General features: G+C 34.2%; 1 protein-coding gene across 6 annotated transcripts in view; it reads left to right on the top strand.

Annotated features, from left to right (window-relative positions):
- DLG2 (discs large MAGUK scaffold protein 2) overlaps positions 1 to 22,837 on the top strand; it is a 1,763,217-nt gene that overhangs the window by 989,387 nt on the left and 750,993 nt on the right. The gene's annotated exons all lie outside the window — the stretch shown is intronic.

The raw sequence follows: 22,837 nt of genomic DNA, 5'->3' as shown, positions 1-22,837 counted from the left end.
CTTTTGAGAATCTCTGTTACTTTAAATGCAACAAAAACTAAATGTCGAAAAAACTAACTTGATAAAGACAGTATGGCTGATTCTTTTGCTTACTGTCCTCAGTGCTTTGTGTCTGCTGTAATTAACTGTTATGGGTAGGTTTTGAATTTCTTTGGGGTTACCCATAGATATAAAATAAGACTTACTCAAAGTGATAGTAATTGTATCTGGATAGATTGAGGTTCCATGTTTACTCTTCAGATAGAAAGTACAACATTTTTGAGGTATATAGCCTTCATTAATAATGAGCAGTTATTGAGCAACTATTTTGGTAAGTCTTACTTGCAGACTCTTGAATTCACAGTGCAAAAATCTTACCTGTCTGTTAGGTATACATAGAAAATTTAATATTTAACTAATATTTTGAGTACATTGTATATGCTAGCCACTCTGCTTGGCACTGGAGATATACTGGTCTCTATAATAGAGTCTTGATTCTCTTTGAATTAGTCTATTAATTCCCCAAATAAAGCCCTGACCTCTGTAGTTTCTAGTGATGAATCATGATGTAACAACACAGTAAATACCAATAGAAAGAAGAAGAAACTTGGAGAATGCCCCAAATCAGATTGTACCTAAACCTGCAAACCCTAGGGAAGGCTGAATTTGTAAAGGAAGTGAAATGAATTTAATGGAAAGGTATTCGGATTATCAAAATCCCTAAAGGCCAAGCTTGAAGAGGTTAATCATGTTCATAGGACGGAAAGCATATTCATTTGTAACTATGATCTGTAAGCAGTGTATGGGAATAATCACATGAGTATAAGCCTTTGATTGTTAAACTCTCTAGAGGGATCAAGTGATTTTTAATTCTTAAAATGATTCAGGGATCTAAAAAAGAATGCTATGTTTATTCATTTCTATTAGCTTAACTATGGAAGGTTAAATGTTACAGGAATAATCCAAGAAAAGAACTGTCAGGCTACACTATGAAAATTTTGTAGTCAGAGGCAAATCAGAATTTCTATACATAAAACAAGTATTTTCTTCAAAGAACTGCAATTATATATACACTGCCATTTTCCCCTCCAAGAACCTCTAAATATACATCTTACTTTATGCATGCTACTGTTGTATCCAGCACATGGAGACAAACAGAAGAACCCAAAATTTCAACTAGAAACCACCTTTCATGCCTCTCAAGGACTCCTGCTTTGATGTCTTGTGAATTAGAAACACAGTGCCAACACTCTGCCACCATGTGGCCTCTGGAGACATTGCATAACATCAGATCTCAAAATCAGTTCTTTGAAATGTCCACTGGGGCAAAATATATTAGATTAAAGGAGTAGAAATACTAAGAGTTCAAGAGAATGCATATAGGACTTAGATTTCTAATACTGCTTTGTGATAGATATGCAATTGATTATAATTCTTTATCTCATCTCCAAATGATGTTTTTTTTCCTTTTTTTTCAGCTAAATTTTAAAAAGCTAAATATTCCAGCTATATTTGGCAATGTTTCAGTTACACATATCTGTTTTTCTCATATTTTATTATGTTTTTGTTGTAAAAAGGAGTTGTTGAGCATTTGCTATACTTGGTGCTGGGGTTATAAAATTGCAAAGGCACATTAACTGTTACTGGAGCTTTTGTCTATTGGGAAGCATTTTTTATTTGTAAATAAGAAGTTAGCCTGTTTGGTGAAAGTGCAATATTAGTCCATCAGAAAATATATTGGATGTATTCATATCCTATATATTCCTAATCCTAATGTATTCATATCTTATGCTATGGAACAAATTTCCACAAATTTAATAGCTTGTATATCTCTCTTATGTCAGAATTTACTCCTGTAGATTTTGAGCACTATTTAGCAGAATTTTCTCCTTCAGATCATCTATCACTGGCTAAAATTCAGTGGCATCCAGGGCTGTGATCTTACCAAAGGCTCAGCTGGGACCTGGCATGGTAGCCTAGCAGCTAAAGTCTTCACCTTGAATGCACCAGGATCCCATATGGATGCTGGTTCTAATCCCAGCAGCCCTGCTTCCCATCCAGCTTCCTGCTTCCCATCTAGCTTCCTGCTTGTGGGCTGAGAAAGCAGTCAAGGATGGCCCAAAGCCTTGGGCCTCTGTACCCGTGTGGGAGACTTGGAAGAAGTTCTGGGCTCCTGGCTTACCATCGGTTCAGCTCCAACCCTTGTGATCACTTGGGAGGTGAATCAATGGATGGAAGATCTTCCTCTCTGTCTCTACTCCTCTGTATATCTGACTTTGCAATAAAAATAAATAAATCTTAAAAAAAAATAGGTTTAGCTAGGGAAAGATCCAATTCTAACCTCCCTGAAATGCTTAGTAGAATTTGTTTACTTGTGTTTATTAGTGAAAGCCCCTGATTCTTAAAGAATGTTGGCTTGAGACCAGTTCAGATGTTAGAATCTCCTGCACCTGATTTCTTCATCATCCATTCCTCCTTGAGTATATGCTTCTTAAAGTCCAGCATCAGAATCTGACTCCAGTTTTCCAGTTTCCTAACACACATTTCTATATAATAAAGTTAAGCATGATATTCCATAGTCTTTGTCATTTAATGTAACTTAATAGATTGAAATCACAGCATTGCTGCCATTTTCTATTAGATGCCAGTCACCAGTGTTTATACTTTAGTTCAAAGAGAAGCTACCATATAAAAGCATGGTCCCCAAGAGGGAGAGAAATATTAGGGATCATTTCACCTTAGATTTGTCAAAGTTCTAGATAATCTATATGGAAAATCATGAAGAAATATCAGAGGAGAGGACATTAATGATGAAATATATTTTCTTTATAGATATTACGAAAGCAAATTAGCTGAGAGAACAACTTTTCTAAAGTATAGAAAAGAAAGATTGGGAAGGTGGATTGGGGTCTGATCACAAAGGGCATTATTTTGTCAGTTACAAATTATACCAAAAGCAAAGGGGAAATGTTTGCATACCAGGCAGGAAGCACAATGATCACCATGGTATAGCTTATATTTTGGCAGTAGTTTGGAGGATGAATGGAAGGAGGGTGAGATGAAGGAAAGAGAAGTAAGTGGCATCATATCTGTAGTTCTAGCGTCATAGGATTAACTGATCTTAGGTAGCAGAGTTCATCTGGATATTGGAAGCATTTAAGTATGCAGAAGGCACAGCATGATGGCTCAATGGCTAAATCCTCACCTTGTAAGCAATGGGATCCCATGTGGGTGCTACTTCATGTCCCAGCTGCTCTACTTCCTATCCAACTCCCAGGTTGTGGCCTGGGAAAGCAGTCGAAGATGGCCCAAAACCTTAGAACTCTGCACCCACCTGGAGAATCTGGAAGAATCTCCTGGATCCTGGCTGTGGATTGGCTCAGTTGTAGTTATTTGTTGAGTGACCCAGTAAATGAAAGATTTTTCTTTTTATCTCTTTTCTCTAATTCTGATCTGGCTTTCTAATAAAAAGAAACTTAAACAGTGCGTACACATGGTATATGCTGTCCTATTTATAGACTTGGTGATAGGAAAGTACTGTAGATGTTTTTGGAGGTTTACAAAAATCAAGCATATTTTCCCCTGGTGAGATATGATTAAATTTTTAATTATACTGAAAAGAGGATGTGGAATTTCCTATTCAATGTATAAATCTTTACCTTTGTAAAGCCAGACTTAATCTTTATTGCTAGTTGTAATTAATTTTACATTTTACATTTTACTTTTTGACATCTTTATTTAGTGGAGCATTAAATTTTATGCTTTAATTTATATTTACGTAATGTATTTATTTACAGTGTAAATTAAAAATGTTATCAAAATTGAAGTGAAATTATTTCATATAGATATCTTTTCAAGTGATGTTGTTATACTCTTTCCTGTGTTTTCTGCTGAACCTGTCTCATTTTTACTTTAATTTGTTCAACTATTTAGTGTATCATTAAACCTTTGACCATGTGAGAAGCATATTTCAAAAACAGTAGACAAAAATATTAAAATGATTTTGAGTAAAGAAATTATAAGAACAGAAAACTGTAGGTGAATATGCCTATGAATGGAACAAATCTAACTGAATAATATAAAGACATAAGAAAAGAAAACATAATGACAGGATAAATTTTTAATCTATAGTCAGATATAAATCATTTAATAAACAAACTTACTATAAATAAGTAGAAGGGGGCCAGAACCTCAAAATGGCTCATCGTTTATTATCCCTTGATTATATTTCTGTCAGTGTAATTTAAAAATTATGGCATAATCTTAGCTGATTTTGTAATCAGCAATCAGTAAAGATTATATGCTGCAGCAGGATTTAGAACACAACTGGGAAATTGCTCCTGTTTCAGATATCATAGGTTATCAGACCAGTCTAACTAAAGAAGGATGTGCTGGTTTGGTGAGAGCCCTATGGTATCTGATGAAAGGCTAGTTTGGGGAGACAGAGCTGACACCATTGTAAACATTTATATAGTGACAGAAGAACTATATTAAGGATAGTTAACCTGATTTCTAACAACAAAAAAAGTTAATTTGAGGAAGCTATTTTCATTCTGTTACATATTCAGGACTGTTTCTAGCTAAACATGTTCAACTGGCTATCTCTTATATTTCTAATTTCTCTGCATTCATTTTCTCTTCCGATGCGTACCCCTTTATCTGTGGGGAAATTATTCCTGTCCTGGCTAATCTGCCTGTAAATTAGGAGACTGCAACTCGCCTCTGCTGTCAGCTGCTCCCCCCTCACCGGAGGCAGAGACCATCTGAGTTCTGCTCGGGTGTCACGAGTCCTGCAGTAGTGGTCTTTTTCCGTGTCTGGTTCTTTTATCCCATAAACCTCTACACAAACCTCTGGTAATGTCTCCTGATTAGGTTAGTCATCAGTTGCCTGTAATCAAAGAACATTAGGCACTGTTTTATTTGCAGGAGGTAATGTTTATTGAGCTTCTATCAGCTCTCACTCTGATGTTTTAGCATCTTATTTTGTCATCATTAAATTGTCATGTTTTATACAATTGTCTTCTTAATTATAGGATTAATGGAATTAAAATGTTTTCACATATTAATCACAATTTATATTTTCCAAGTAAATTCACCTTACTCATATTATTTATATAAGTAAGTGCTGATAATTATATGTAGCTAGATTTAGTTTGATATGATTTTGATAAAAATTTTTTTGTATTTATGAAAATAATAAGCATCTTAATTTTATAATATACATCATACTATTATCAAAATTGAGGATAGACATTGTGGTCAAGCCACATCAGATGCTAGAATCCTATATTGGAGTGCTGTTTGAATTCCTGAATCATCGACTTACCATCAACTTCTTGCTAATGCATCCTTGGGTGTAGTGGGAGATGACACAATGAGTATGTGCCTTCTAAACGCAGGGGAGACATCCCAGGAGGTCTGGGCTTCTGTCTTGGCCTGGGATAGCCATGTATGCTGTGGGTGTTTTGTGAATGAACCAATAAATGAAAGATCTCTCTCTCTTTTTACAGATTGATTTATTTTTATTGAAAAGTCAATTTACAGAGAGAAAGAGACCCAAAGAGAAAGATCTTTTATCTGCTTGTTCACTCCCCATGTAGCCACAATGGCCAGAGGTGAGCTGATCTGAAACCAGGAGCCTGGTGCTTCTGCAGGCTCTCCCACACACATGCAGGGTCCAAAGGGTTTGGGCCAGCCTTCACTTATTTCCCAGGCCATAAGCAGGGAGCTGGAAAAAAGTGGAGCAGCTGGGACATGAAATGGTGCCTGCGTGGGTCCTGACACGTTCAAGGCAAGATTTTAGCCACTAGGCAATCATGCTGGGCCCTCTTTCTAATGTTATTCTCCCTGTTTATTTTCAACCTAACTTTTAAGTAGATTAAGATAAAGAAATATTTTTAAGAATTCAGCTAGTAAGTGAAACTGTTCATCTATGGAGGAATACCTATATTCAGACTTTTTCTTCATCATCTCTTTATGAACAACTTTAATAGCTTTCTAAGAATTTGTACAAATTTTCAGATTTATGAGGGAAAAGCTTTTCAAAATAATGTCTTTTGAAACATCTACTTTTCCTTATACTTTATCTCTCTTTACATTGTTAATGTTGTTCACTTGTACATACTCCAAGAATTACTTTTAGTATAATCTTAAAGAGCAACAGCAATGCTGTATTGGTTAATGTTATATTGGTCAGATTCTCAGACTAGTACTCTTAATGCATCCATTAATACAACATTTATGAGACTGTGGATTATTAGAATTTTGAAAATGGGTATTCTCATCCTTTTTAAATTTCTCTTTTTGGAGAGTTTTCTATCATGAGAATTTTATGTATCAGAAGCAAGGCAGTTTTTTGTTTTTGATATTTTCTAATTATTTTTTTCTGCTTTGACATGGTTTCTCTTCTTTTACATTATTGTGTCCTGCTTTGTTTTTAACTTTTTCCCCTCAGTTCAAACTGTGGATGGTTTGCTTATTGTTTTTCTGAAGTTTTTGATTAATAAAATAAATGTGTAAAGTTTTACATGGTCTTAAAAGCATTCCATATATTTAATATTTTGTATTTTATGACTAACTTTTTCCATGGACTTGATTTATTTTAAAATAGACTTTATAAATGTTCAAATACACTTATTTACAAAGATAAAACTTTATTCTTGTTTCTATTTGTTCTGTCCTCAACAACAACATTTCGATGTTGTATACATTATTTTATACTGGCTGATATTTCATCTAAGGCCACATTGGAACAGAATGCCCATTCTCTTTGCAGAGTGTGACGTTTGGACAAATTAGATCAAGATTAATATTTGTGATGCTCAAAACTTTATCCTTGTTCCTCGTTGATTTTCTGACTTTACATGTTTTATTACTTGTAGATCAACAGTAGGGCATATGAAAATATTTCGAAGGTTCATTGAAAATGGGAATGAGGGTGAGGCATGGTAGCCTAGTGGCTAAAGTCTTTGTTTTCCATCACCGGGATCCCATATGGGCGCTGGTTCTAATCTTGGTAGCCCCAATTATATGCAGCTACCTGCTCGTGGCCTGGAAAAGCAGTCAAGGACAACCCAAATCCTTGTGATTCTGCACTCTCATGGGAGACCCAGGGAATCTCTGGTCTCCTGGCTTCAGATTGGCTCAACTCTGGACATTATGACTGCTTGAGAAGTGAATCAACAGATGGAAGATCTTCCTCTCTGTCTCTCCCGCTCTCTGTATGTCTATCTTTCCAATAAAAATAAATAAATCTTAAAAAAAAAGAACATGGAAATAACAGAAATGTTTGTGCACAAAAATTCCTTAAGTATAGTTTTCCCTAACACATGTTTTTCTTGAACTTTTTAGAGAGTCTTCATTTCTTCAAATTAGATTTTTGTTTTGTTGCACAAAATGAAACATCTTTTATTTTATCTTCTATGAATGTTTTTAAGTACCTTGGGTTTTGTTAGTGTACTGTTTCAATGAGAGTATGAGGCTTTGGTGTCCCAGCTTTACGGAGAATTCTTCTCCTGACTTCCCAACTAGCACAGATATCACATTAAATCTAATATTCCTATGAGATGATAAAATGTAGACATTTAAGAGATTATGAATGGATACTGTGCCAGAGAAGTTCTTGGATTTAATAGATAGTTCTTTTTCCAAAGATTTATTTTACTTGAAATTCAGAATTACAGGGTAGTGATACACAGAAAGAGACACTTTCCATTTGCTGGTTCATTCCTCAAATGGTTGCAATGAATAGATTTAGATCAGTCAGAAGCCAGGGAGCTCAATCAGAAGTGGAGCAGTTGGTACCAGAAGTGGCCCGCATTTGGGATGCTGATGCAACAGACAGAGGATTATCTTGGTCCCTGTACTCATGTCTACCTCTAAATTCACTTTTGACTTTTGAGTATTTCTTGTAACTTCTATTTTTTTATTGAAATATTTTCATTTTATTCTTTATTTTAAGCATTTTTATCATGAATATTTTCACCCTTACTAAAAATACCTTCTGGTATAAAACAAGTTATTTTGAAATGATAGTAACTTAGCATAGTTAATAAAGATAATAAGCAATAGCAAAAAATAAGAATACTATACTTAAGAACTTCTTACTTACATTATATCACTGCATTTTTTTGTTTTTCATCTTTAGCTATTGCCTGTCTCTTAGTATTGACATAGCTGTTATTTTCATATTTTAAAGTGTAATGATATGAATGATTCATAATTTGAATTTACTACTAGAGTAGTCTGAATTTTTCTATTTGGTTCTCTTACTCTTTGGTAATTTCTACTTAGTGTCTGTTTTGGTTTGAAGAAATCCTTTTAGCATACCTTGTAGAACAGATTAAATATGTTATCTAAACATTGGATTGCCTTGAAATATCTTTATCCATTCTTTATATCCATAGAACAACTTTGCTGAATTTACTATTATTCATTGGAAGTTTTTTTTTCCAATATGTTATATAAGTCATCTCACTCTTTAGCGTAGAAGGCTTCTGCTGAGAATTTTGAGGTTTGGAAAATTATGTTGTTTGTTTCTTTATTCTTGTAATATTGAGAATATTATCTGTAACTGCAGATACCTTGATTATAATGTGTTTTGGTATAACATTGATTGAATTTTATGAGGTGAATATTCCTGTCTTTGAATAATTTTATTTTTTTCTAGGTTTGGCAAATAGACTGTTACTATCTCTTTGAATATGCTTTCCATCCATTTTACATTCTCAATTACTCCAGTAGACCAATATTCATATTTGTATTTTTAATGCTTTCCTAAGTTCCATTAGTTTTTTTCTCCTTAACATTTTTTCTCACCAAACTGTATTTTCAAATAACCTGTCTTTTATCTTACTGATTTTTCTCATCTATTCTACTATTGATGTCTTCTATTGTATTTTTAATTTCACTTATTGTACTTTTCATCTTAAGGATTTCTGTTGGATTTGTTTTAAATACTTCAGTTTCAACCCTTGTGTCAAGTTTCTCTATTATAGTATTACATCATTTTTTTCTTAAAATTTGTTGTGTTTTCTTGCAGTTCACTCTGTTCCTTAAAGCAGAAATTTTAATTCTTCATTTAAAAATGGAGAGAAATAAGTTGTTGTATGATTGCAGAAATAAGTTGTTGTATGGTTGATAGTTCCTTGAATGTTGTTGAGGCATGTTTGTGTATGATGGTGTATGATACATGTGTGTTGATGGATTAGCTATTCCTTAAAAACTTTGTAATATTGCTTTATTTGTGACTTTCATTCTAGGAATGCTTTTATTTGAGCTAATGAGGCTTCTATTATTTCATCACTAGATGGTGCCCTATGCTATGATTTGCCAAAATCTGTTAGTTGCTATTTCATCACTAAAGACTTCCCCATTGCCCAGTTTGTCCTTAATCTATAGTTAGTATATTGCTAAAAATGAGCTTGAAAAGTATCTAATAAGGGTAGTACACTCCAGTAATCCTCTTCCAGGTATTGAAACTACTTAGATTCATTAGATTCATTGTGCTAAGTCACTGGCCTGTGTTCAAGTGGCACAAAAAATCTTCTGAGCTTCTTAGGGCCTTAGGGTAGAACAAGCAGGCCAAGTTCTTATGCAATGACTTGATGTTCAATTCCCACCCCATATCTTTAAAGCAGCATTTTTTCTCTTCATGTTGTGTTGCGTGGAATTTAGAGAGTAATGAGATGGGCCATTCCAGTAGCAGAAAGCTAGACCACACTCATCATTCTTGGAAAATAGCAAATCCAAATTCCTATGGGCTTTCTGTTCTTTTATGGACTTGTGGAAATAGACTGTTTCAACCAGCTATGGATTATAATAGTTTAGATGTAAGTTTGATGAGTTTTTTTTATTAATTACATTGCATTATGTGTCACAGTTTTATAGTCTCTGGGATTCCCCCTACTCTTCCCCAAACCCTCCCCCCATGGTAGATTCCTCCACCTTGTTGCAGTATTATAATTCAAATTCAGTTGAGATTCTTTCATTGCAAGCATAAACCAAGCATAGAGTCCAGCATCTTATTGTCCAGATAAATTCAATGATTTCTTGGGGAAACCATCTCTGGTCTGAAGGTAGAGCTGTCAGAGTATCATCCCGATCAATTAAAAGCTCCAACATAACATTAGCAACATTTTACAACATTATGGAATTAATTGACATGGTATTGAGTAATCAATATGTTAAAAAATGCAAGTTCTTAACCACATCCTGTGACTACTTCATTGACATTTCAATTTTAGTTTATATACAACCAGCTTCTATACACCTTAAAATGGCTATAGGGTACCATTCAGCTGTTTCATGTCTATTTTCATTTTAGTATTTAGCAATTTATAGTGTTGAAGCATAATTTTACTGAACCTGGCAGTTTTTCATGTAGTCTAAGCTGGGTTATAACTCTAACAAGACATATGTCAACAGTTGAGGCACACAACTGTTTTAGGAGGGGTGTGCAGAGAAATCTTCAATACCCCAGTGAGGAGTAACTAATCTTTGTGTCCTACCTAGTAAGGTATAATTGAATCCATGCTGACCATTTCCTGTCTGATTCTAAGCTTAGTTTGATGAGTTTGATCCACTGAGGTTATGGATCTCCATCTGGCCGTGGGTTACCCATAGAGACCATCCACAGGCACTGACATGAGAATAGGAAGTATGGGCCTTGAATTCCAGGGAAATCCTGTGCTCATTTTCCTATCTAATTCCAAGTTAAAAGATCGTCACTCTTTGAGGTCTGCTTGAAACCCTGAGAGTGCAGATAGAGTAAATTCCTTGGCCATTCAAGCTGATACTAAATCTGATTGAGACCTGAGTTTCACACCAGTGAGGCCATTTGCAGTCTCACCAGTTCTTATCTGAGGCATACATGCCTGGTGGAAACATGAATCCCTTCCACCAGAGTGCAGATGTTCTGTGTAGTATCTGAACAGGTGGCAAATACTGAACTTTGTCAATATTCTTTGACTAGTAATCTAAGATTTATTTATTGTGGGTCTTTCAATGGCATGCCTAAGTTCCAATGCAAAGTCCTATGCTCACTTTCTTGCACTTTAGAGTCTTGTAGATGTTACAGAGGAGTGGTGGGAGCAAACCCTTGACCACATGGCTAGGAAGGTTCCAGAGGCTCAATCTGAGAGTACTGACTTAGGGAGAAGCATTCTGGGGCCTTTGTCTGATGAGGAGTTTCTCCCCTACAGATCTGTTACTGCTTAATCCTGAGGTCTAGGTTTAAATTCCATCTGCTTCAGGCAGGAGGCAGCTTTGTATATGCTGTACTGTTTGAGGTTGGGGGAGAGGTGATGAGATCTACATTTTACTGTCTTGTTCTGAGCATATTTTTAATTATTATATCAAAACCAGACACACTAGTCCCTCACACAGCAGTCTTAGCCTTTCTGGCATTGATTTGATGCTGGATAGCTCTCTGGATTTGTGCTTCTGTAGGCAGTCAGTTCCTGGAGCATCTTTGTCAAAACCATTTTGCCCCGCTTCTTTATCAGTGTATCCTGATATAATCTAATATTGTTCCATACTTAAGTATACCTCATTATCACAGAATGTAATTCTGAAGTATTTCAGGTCTGGATCCATCAATGTCCATTTGCCTTTTCTTTTAAAACCCATTTAATCTAAGAGATTCTTTTTAAAATTCTGTGATGCAAATGATTTGTTTAAACTAAGTAACTGCCTTATAAAATTGCTTCTTCATAAAATCTTTCATTGTTTCATATTTCCTGTGAACTATAAAAGCAGATGTAAAGTCTGGATTACAGTAGATTCAACATCTTTGGCAAGGAAACCTCAGAGATAAAGCATATATATGTGGAATTCACAGTTTGGATGGTATAATTATTGATTAGTACTCCATATTTTCTCATTCTAATTTCATAAATTTTCTCATTCATTTTGTTTTTAATTTTTTGCCAATAGTTAGTAGTTCCCTTTTTTAGTTACCAGTTAATGATTTTCTAAATCCATAATGTTGTCTAGATTTGTGATATGAAAATGTTGAATTTCTTTTACAGACTTTGGATATGTGGTGACTCTGAACTTTAGTTATTATGGGAAGACAAGGGCAAATGTATAATTTTTTCAGTTACCAATGATCACGGAAAATGTTTCCTGCTGTGAATATTTTTTTGCCTCAGTTCTCTGGAACTTGCAAATAGTAGCTTCAAAATATTTTTGCAAGGAGAATGAATTTAAATTAAAATATGCCAGCAAGCACTCTAAAAAAATCGGTACATTTGGGATTAGAAAATTTCGAGTTAATGAATATTTGTTGACCATAACAGTTTCCAGAATATAAGCAGAGAGCTTCATATTGATACAAGAGTGGTTCTTAGTTTGCTAAAAATTCAAAATGAAATTTCTCATTTCCTTTAAAGCTTGTTTAGTTTTAGCTGTACTATTAAAATTTAAATTCCTGTTTAACCTTTAGCATGAACTTGATTTCTAAAATTTAATAATTGTGCTTCACCAAATGTGTTTATAGGTCCTCCCCTGATCACCCTGCTTCTATCTGTAAAATTTGAGTCAGGATAAATAATAATTATCTTCTAAATATTCTTTACTTAGCAAATGGTTAATTTATGTAACAAAACTTTTTAGGTCATGTTAATAAGAATTAGAGACAGGAAAAAGGAAACTAGAGTCTATGGAAGTATACTTTTTGGCCTCCAAAGACAAGATTGATGATAATTTAAGCAATCTAAGAGTTAATGCTTTGTGAAAACATTGGTTAATATGGCTAATTGTCTTCCTGACATTATATTTTATCAATATCTTATATGGAGAAAATGAAAGCATCAGCATAGTACCAAAAGAAAACACCCTGATTTAAAGATAAATGGATTAATTTTGTATGAAACAGTAATTAAGAAAATAACCGCAAACATATCATGGAACAAGATTTAATTATGTATATTATGCTCAGAGAAAGGTTCTGCATTAATTAACAAGCAAGCAGGGCACATTGTGGTTACAAACCAATTGTGGTAATCTGTAATAAATATGAATAGTAGAAAAGCAAGTGTATTATAGAATTGATTTAAAAAAGGGGTAGATATGTTGATTTAGTGGCCAAGATTTGACTAATTATCAGTATTTTTGAGGCTGGCTTTGTTGGGTAGTAGGTAAAACTAGTGCTTGGGATGAGCACATCCCATATTGAGGTGTGATTCTGAGTTCTTGATGAGGCTTTTGATTCATTCTCTGTGAATGCATCTGAGAAGCAGTAGGTACTTGGAGCACTGCCACATACATGGGAAACTGAGATGGAGTCCTGGCTCCAGGCTTTATCTTGGCACAACCCTCATTATTGCAGCTATCCACAGAGTAAGCCAGGAATATTATCTCTCACTCTCTCTCCCTCCCTCTGTCTTTGTCATGCTACTTTTGAAATAAATGAAGTAAAAGAGAAACAAATAAATAAATCTCTATAGACTAATTATCAACATTAAAATATGTACAGCTAATCTATAAAAGAATATTTTCACATAACTTTTCTGAAGACGACTGTTAGCCTATGTCATGTGAAAAAATGTTACTATCAGTCATTAAATTGGTAGAAAGGTAAGTAAGTATATTAAAGAGTTTATGTGGGTCCATTGTGATAGCTTAGTGACTACGGTCCTCACTTTATATGCACCAAGATCCCATATGGACACCGGTCCCGGATGTTCCAGTTCCCATCTAGCTCCTTGCTTGTGGCTTTTGAAGGCAGTGAAGGACTGTCCAAAGCCTTGGGATTCTGCATCCATGTGGGAGACACTGCGGAAAAGTCTCCTGGCTCCTGTGTAATCTATGAGTCAATGAGACAATTAAGAAAAACAAAAACTTTTTTTGAATGAAAAGAAAAACAAAAATATCAAACTCCCAGAGATGTAGCGAAAAGAGTACTGAAAGGCTATTGATCTTGTATTGTGCACAAAGATTGCCTTATATCAAAGAGAACATGGTATTTGTCCTTTGGGATTGACTTATTTCACTGAGCATAATGATCTCTACTTGGTACCATTTGGTTGCAAATGGTAGGATCTCATTCTTGTTCATGGCTGAGTAATGTTCCATGCAACAGATGTACCACAGTTTCTTTAGCTACACCTCTTATGACAGGTAGGTGTGTTGTTTCCATGCCTTTGTGATTGTAGATTGTGCTGTTGTAAATATAGGATTACAAATCTCTTTCTCATATGCAGATTTCATTTCTTTTGGATATATTACAAGGTGTGGGATAGCTGAGTCATATGGCAGGTTGATTCTCTATTCTCTTAGCACCCTCCATACTGACTTCCATAGTGGTTTTACTAACCTACACTCCCACCAACCTTGAAGGAGGGTGCCTTTCTCCGCACACCCACAGCAGCTGGTATTGTTTGTGGAGCTTGAATATAGGTCAGACTCACTGGTGTTAGGTGGGGCCTCAGTGTGATTTCCATTTGCATTTGCCAGACAGTGAGAGATCCTGAGTGGTTTATCATATGCCTATTAGCCATTTGAGTTTGTTCTTTTGAAAAATGTATGTTCATTTCTTTTACCCATTTCTTCAAAGGGCTATTCATTTTGCTGTCACTAAGTTTCGGAAGCTCTTGATTTAGATTTTCGATGAGCAAGTTTCCTATATATTTACATGATAGAAGGAGGTATAAAAATTAAACATAAGTATTTATTGTGAGACTGACACGGTGTGTCATGTCATCAGGACAGGTAATACTATCGCTTGGTAAGTTTTATATTTGATGAAGAATCACCCGCTGAACAAAATCAAGAAAATGAATGTAGCAAGCGTTCACTCATTTTCTATGCAGGCATGTCAACTCTCATCTACTAGATTTAGCATGTTTAACCAACTGCTTGGGATGCCCACACATGTTAGAGTCCCTGGTTCTAAGACATGTCTTTGCTGTGATAGATCTTTCTGCTAATGTTCATCCTGGTAGACAGCAGATGATGATACAGGTACTTGGGTCTCTTCCATCCATATTTGAAGCTGGATGAAATTCCTGCCTTTTTCCCTCAGCCTGGCTCAGGCAGGACTGCTATTAGTAAACATTTCTGGAGTAAACCAGAAGATGGAAGATCAATCTCTCTCTGTCTTGCTCTCGCTTTCATTCTCAGCTGTTTGATGTGCCTTTCAAAGAAATAAACATTAAAAGCGAAGATTAGCTAATGAAAGATCCTTCATTTAGGAAACTCAGACAGTCTTTGAAGAATAATGCACACAGAATTAACTGACAACTGTGTAAAAGTTAAAATGAAAATATGGAGGATTTGCTATGGGTGATTTAAACATTGTGGAAATTCTTTTGTTTTGGGAGGATGATTTTTCCTAAGAGAAAGGTTTTCCAATAAATTATTTTAGACTTTGGTGTTGAAGGTTAAGTACAAGTCTAAAAGCTGATGAAATTGAGAATGGGCATTTAAATCAGAAACTCCAGAACATTTGAAAATACAGAAAGTTGTAAAACAATGGGTGGTTTGGGTTAACCAACTCATATGTGATTAGAGTAAAGGATGTCTGAGAGAATGGCAGAAAATGATATCCCACACATGATTGGATCAAAATGGGAACTTGAATTATGTGAGAAGCAGCTTGTGCTTATGAACTCTTGTGTTTGTAGGTATCCAGGAAAATTTTTGATGTAGGTTCATGTGGTCACAAATACTGCAGTCTAGGGTGGGTGGTAGAAAAAGTGAAGTCTGAGAGACATTATAGGCAAAGTCAATGATTGAGTGGAATTGCACATTAATGGAAAATGAGTTAAAGTAATAACAGTAAGAATGCCACAAAAGGTGACAATTTCAGGAGTTTTGTTTAGCACATGTGATCAAAGAACAAAGAATGAGTTGTTATGGAGAGAAATAATTGAAAATTGTTTTGAAATGGCTAAGCTGGGTAAATTATATTAGCATTCTGTTAAATAGAATAGTTGGAAAGAGATTGTTCCCTTTTAATAAATTTTAAAAAGGAATGAATATGCTGGAAAGAACAGAATGAATGGAATCCAGGGATATCCTGTTATCCATAAAAAGTAATTTTAGATGGAAACATCAGACAAGCCATTTGGGATTTGATTAAGGTTGATTGTTATTGAAGCTACTGATAACCTTCATACCTGTGAGAAATGCAGAAGGAATCTTTGAATATGGAGCAAATGTGTTCATCTAAAATATAAAGAAGTTCATTGACTCTTATGATGTAAATTTTTGTGATGCAGAAATGAAGAATTTAACACAGATGTTAGATTCACATTGTAAGATGCGATGAAGGATGTGTGTGCCCTTTTTTCAAGTTTTATAGGAGGAAGATGAAAGTTCTAAAGAATTTTGAGAATTAAATACCTTTAGAAAATTAGAATTTAAAATAACATTTTATTAAAAATTTACTGACAGCATGGTAATTCAACTTTTATTATATCTGAATTATTTGAGAGACAAAGCTCCTTTTCATTCACAATTTCATAGTGTTTCTTTAAAAACTTCCTGATAGATATTTTTGGTTTGTTTATTAGTTGTGAAAATAAAATTTAGATTAAAGTTAACATTTGTGTCATCAGTTACTTTAATTTCTTTCCTTCCTTTCCCTTCTCTTCCTCTTGTTCCTATATAACTCTTTCTCTTTTTTTTCTCTCTCTCTCTTTTTTTTTTTTTTAGGTTTATTTCTTTTTATTGGAAAGTTAGATTTACCGAGAGAAGGAGAGCTAGAAAGAAGATCTTTCATTGGCTGGTTCACTCCCCAAGTGACTGCAACATTCAGAGCTAAGCCAATCCATAGCCAGTAGCCAGGAGCTTCTTTAGGGTCTCCCACGATGGTGCAGGGTCCCAAGGACTTGGGCTGCCCTCGACTGGTTTTCCAGGCCACAAGCAGGGAGGTTGAAGAGAAGTGGAGCAGCCGGGAAATGAATCGGCACCCTTATGGGATCCTGGCTCATTTAAGCAGAGGACTATAGCCACTAAGCTATCACACTGGTCCCATTCTCTTATTTCTCGATCTTTTTCTCTTTCTCTTGTTATCTCCCTATCCCAAAACTCTTCCGCATTTTAAAAAATCTTATCCACCAAAATAGACTCTGAAATTATAAGTTCAGGTCATTATTCAAATTCCAAAGAGGCTCTTTCAGTTCAACATTTGTTATTTTTTTTTGAATATTTGAAAAGTTTACTGAATATTTAGTAAAAGATCCAAGTGTCTCTCTCCATGGCCAATTAATAAATGATTGTGAAAGATTTAGTGTTATTAAGAGTACTTGACTATAAAATTTGATGGAGACATAAAAGCTAAATAAATTCTAGGAATAAAGGATGTTAATAGCAAGAGACAATCAACCTTGTTCGCCTTTAATTAACTCAATGAAATCTGAATGCAGAAAAGGCTTTAAAAATATACATATATGTTTATATATATATTGGTGAGGAATATGTTTCCAAAGTGTACTACTAATAGAATTTGATTTATGCATTTGTGATTTTTAGAGAAAAGTATATTTATAAATGCTATTAAACAAAATGAACTTAAGTCAAAAGCCAGAGTGTGGTTTGACTAGTAGCATCTGGAAAGAATCAATTCTTTTGCCTATAATGTTTCTAAGCAACCACAAATTAGAGCAATGCAAAGATAGTTCATGGGAAGTTAATGCTATAATTCTTATATTTTCATAATTTTGTAATTGCTGTAGGGTAAAGACTGAAAGATAATTTATACAGTCTGGATTTATTAAATACAAATTTCATGTGATATTAAGTCTTCATGGCATGAAGCAAATGAGCCTTTTTAGGAGGTCCAATTTAAGCCTTCTTTGTTATATATAATTACAGTCTGCATATGTTGTCCAGCACAATTATCTTGTGAAATACTAAGCAACAGTGAAATCATGACTTTATTAATTTGGTAAAGCAGTGAATTTTAAAACACATTTTGGATGCTCTCAGAATTTTTAAAATTTTAATTGGGTGGAATTCAATTATTAGCAAAAAATATTTCAATAAATATTTTTACTATATGGATGTGAAAGTAAGTTGCTGTTTTTTTTTTTTTCCTTTTGCTGTGTCCCAAGTTGAATTTTATCATATTAGTTTAGCAAGCCAGCTCCTGCTGATGTGTGAGGGATGCTCTCAAAATGGCCCAGGTACTTGGGTCACAGCACCCAGGGCAGGTACCAGAATGAAGCTCCTGGCTTTGGCCTGGCTCAGCCCTCACTTTTGCATTTTGAGAATGAACCAGTAGATGGAAAATTCTTTTTCTCACTCTCACTCTCTTTCTGTAACTCTGGATTTTAAATAAACAAATAAATCTGCAGAAAAATTTAATTTTAGGCAATACCATGTCAGGTTTCATTATCAGAATAAGCAACCATGCTATGCTAATGTAAGTGTTTTTGTGGAGCATGTGCTGGTTCTTTTTTCTTTAACAATTAATTTATTTTTATTGAAAAGGCATCTAACAAGAGAATGAGAAAAAGAAAGATCTTCTGTTCGCTGATTCACTCCCCAAGTGTCCACAGTTGCTGAAGCTGAGCCAATCTAAAGCCATGAGCTGGGAGCCAGGAGCATCCTCCCAGTCTCCTCACAAGTGCAGGGTCCAAAGGCTTTGGGCAGTTCTCTTCTGCTTTCCCAGGGCAGAAGCAGGGAGTTCAGTGGGAAGTGGAACAGCTGAAACACAGTGCTCATATGGGATCCCAGCACTTGAAGGGGGAAGGTTTAGCCAATTGAGTCATTGTGCCAGGCCTGCAAAAGGTGTGACTCTCTGTGTGTAAAAACAATTGTTTGCTGAGTCCTTTACCTGTAAATAATAAAGTATTGCTATATTAAAATGTATCTTTTATCTTTAATGCAATAAGCCAATGACCGAAAAAGTAGAGACTAATCATGCCCAATTTACTTTTTAAAACTAAGAAGACATTAATGGATGACTAAATTTAAAACAGCTACATTGAAAAACATGAAGTTAGGATGGCAGTGAGTACCTTTTCCCATTAGTTAGCCAAGCTGCTTTTCTCTCCAGCATCTGCCCACACATATGATACCAGCATTATTTATTAACAGTAACAATGTCAGAATCCAGAGTGTGCTTGGGGTTTTGTTCACTCATTGTGAATAATTTCAATTCATCAATAAATTTCATGAATGCCTATAGCATAAGTATAATACAGACACCTCTGTGGTGAGAGATTCTCATATAAAGAAGTGATGGATACTTAAGGAAATAGATTAACTCTGATTGAACACACATGTTTCACAAAGAACTGAAAACATTAAATAGTATGCCATAAGAACATGCAAATTTTGTGTGTCAATTATAGAAATTAAATTGAGGGATGGACTGTTTTCCAAAAAGTGTCACCATTATGAGCGGAGCTTGACATTAATATATATCTATATTAATTATATTATGCATTGATTATAATTAATTATTTAATATACACTTAAATAATTAATCAGAAATAGAAATATATTTTATGTTTATATGACCAGTATTGGCCATCTTGAATATAGTAAGTAATTTACCTGCCCATGTCTGAGATTTTGTCTTTTCTATTTGTATTAACCCAGAAAAATAGGTACAGGTAGTATAAGTAAAGAAATGTGTGCGTCTGTTACTGAATCATCAAAGCTGTCTACCATATAAATGAATAACTGAAGGAACATTTAACGCATACTCACAGAGACCCTGAACAATTTTCCACTACTTAAATGGGTCTTGGCAAGCTACAGTTTATGGACTTTGAATGTCTTACTGTTGATTTTTATAAAGATTTATTGGAACATAGTCAATAATGTATTAGACATTACTGCCTTCCTATTCTAATGTCAGAATTGTGTAGTTGCTTTAAGATCAAACAGCCTGGGAAAAAAGAAATATTTACTATTTTATTCTTTACACATTTTATATAAAATGTAATTAATGTAAGAAAATGTGAAAATGTGTAAAACTTAAGAAAAAATTGTTCATCCTTGCCTAAAAATCATCTGACTTCTGAATTTCAGATGAGGTAGATAAATTAACCTTAAAATTCACCAACACAGATCTATACACATATATACTTACAACACATGCAAAATTCTTAGGTTCCTGGGGCTGGGGCTAAGGTTGTTGCCGGCAACACTGCACTTCCAATCAGGCTTCCTGTTAATAAAACTGGGATGGCAGCAGAAAATGGCTCAAGGTTTTCATGTCTGCACCCATGAAGGAATCCTAAATGAATTACCTGTCTTCTGGCTTTGATCTGGGCCAGCTCCATGTAGCAATAATTTGGGGAGTGAACTGGTGAATGTAAGATTCTTTCTTTCTCTCTCTCTCTATAACTTTGCCTTTCAAATAAATAAAACAAATCTTAAATCTTCACTTAAAAAAAGGCAGTTGTCATTAAATACTTTTTTTTTTGTATTTTCTGTTTACCCTGTAAGTGTGGAGAGTATTTCTACCAAGAATTGTTTTTGCTTGTCTTGTGAAGTAAGTGTTGCAAACAGTCACTTTTACATGGAAAAAATTTGAGTGTATTCTGAATATTGAACTCATCTTAGGCACTGACAATACAAGTGAACTAAATAAACTCCGTATTCTTAAATAATTCCTCATATGTGGAGTGGTTAGATTGTATTTTTATACTTAAATTCAGCTTTATTTTTTGCTTTGTTACCAAATCCTTCAGTCTTTCAACTGGAGATTTTGCTTAATGTGGTTATTACATAATAGGATTTAAATTTAGCTTTTTGCTATTTGCTTTCCATGTTATTCATTCTTTCTATTCCTTTTCCCTTTTGCCAATTAATTGATTGAGCCTTTTTTGTGATTCTATTTTATCTCCATCATTGGCTTATTATTTGTTAAAAGATATTAGATGGTTCTTCTAAGTGTGCAATTTATCATAATCTGTCTTTAATATCATATTCTTTACATACAATAAAAAAGCCTCAAAACATTATACTTCTAATCATCTCTATCTCCTTTGTGCTATACTTTTATTTTATATACGAATGATTCATTTTTCATACATTGTAATGATCTTTCTTTCAATAGTAATTTATCTTTTAAAGCAATTCAAAATAAAGCATATGAACATTTTTTTTATTACCTAGTTTCTGTCATTTGTGATACTCTTCATTCCATTTTCTATGTAGATTTGATGGTATGGATATGGATTATATTTGTTCTTTTGCCCTTGTTCCCAGAATTTTTTGCAACATTATTGCAATGTTCATTTATGCAGAGTGCATTTTAATCAGTCTTTGTCTATTTTGGTAGGAAATAGCAGTGTAAGTTAATTTTTTCTTTAACTATTGTCTTGTGCTACAAATGATACTTATGGTCAATAACAGATTAAATATATGAGTGGTAGCCTCATAACATTATAATAAGGCTGAGAAAACTGTTTAGTGAGTCCATAGCTGTTGTGCCATCTTAATATTACATTTATGGAGTGCTAGTATAAATAATCTTTTCTACCAATTATATGAAAATATAATACATAGAATATATGCGGACTATATATTTGATAATAAATGGCTAGGTTACTGATTTGCAATTGTTTTGCTGATACATGCTTTAATCATTATTTTTAAAATGTATTCCTGTTTACTAAAAGAAATATGCTGTGTAATGCCACGTACAGTCTTCCAGATCTCATGTTACTGTATTCAGAATGCGTTAAAAGATTGAGTTGACTGATTGATATGGTCCATCCTAAGTACACTTTATGAGTGTAAGCAATAATGAAATCACTGAATGTTGCTCATAATATATCTTGTCATTGAGTCTCATGTAATAATGCTTGGGGATTGTCATTTCATCTGTTTTCATCTGACTTGAACAATTAGTTTTTTTAAAAAAAGAATTATTTTGTTCATTTGAAAAGCACAGTTACAAAGAGGGAGAAGAGAGAAAGAGAGGGAGAAGAGGGAGAGAGAATGAATCTTATCTCAGCCAAGTTTACTCCCCTACGTGGCTACAATTGCTACAGATGGGCTAGATTGAAGCCATTAGCTAGAAGCTTCTTCAAGTTCTTCTACTTGAGTGCAGTGGCCCAAGCATTGGACCATCCTCTGCTGCTTTCTGAGACACGTTAGCAGGAATCTGGATTGGAAGCAGATCAGCCAAAATGCCTATATGCGACACTGGCATCATAGGTGGCTTTACACACTATGCCACAAAGCTAGCCACACTGATTAATTAAAATTAATTGCTCTCATTTTTATTTTTTCTTATGCAAAATCAATTTTCGCTCTTTATATTTTTGACCTTTTTTCTCTTTAGTTTTAATTTTAATTGATTTTATAATATGACTTGATGTGATTTCCTTTGTGTTTATTCTGATTGCTTATTTTTTTCTTAAGGTTTTAAGATATGTGCATTTGTAACTTTCAGTTTTGGAAATGTATTGGTCATTAGTACTTCAAATACTTATTCTTCACCCTCTCACTTTCTGAGTCTCCATTTGTATACCTGATATGGGGCCTGTTATCATTTAATATATCTCAGACAATCTGTTCATTTTCCCCAACCTTTCAAAGTCTTCTTGTTTCATTTGGGGCAGACACTATCACTGTTTTTTAAGCTCATTGATTTTCTGCTGCAGCATCTTAATCTGTGGTTAACTTTGTCTTGAGTATTTTCATTTTAAGTGGACGATTTTTATTCTTTATAAAATCATGCATTTCTCTAATCATATTCCTCATACTGTTTTCCCTTATTCTTAAATATATGGAATACATTTTTACGTTAGTTTTGAAATATTTGCATCTAATTTCATTACCTGTGTAATTTCAAGTGCCATAGTTCTTAATTGATTTTCTCATGGTGAGACATGCTTGTTAATTTTCTGGAGTAAAAAACACTGTGTATTTATAATTGTTAGTT

Source organism: Ochotona curzoniae, unplaced genomic scaffold, assembly GCF_017591425.1.
Source record: "Ochotona curzoniae isolate NIBS_2020 unplaced genomic scaffold, NIBS_Ocur_1.0 scaffold_3223, whole genome shotgun sequence".
Lineage (NCBI taxonomy): Eukaryota > Metazoa > Chordata > Mammalia > Lagomorpha > Ochotonidae > Ochotona > Ochotona curzoniae.
The sequence above is the reverse complement of the archived record's forward strand: the minus strand, read 5'-3'. Positions and strand labels throughout refer to the sequence as shown.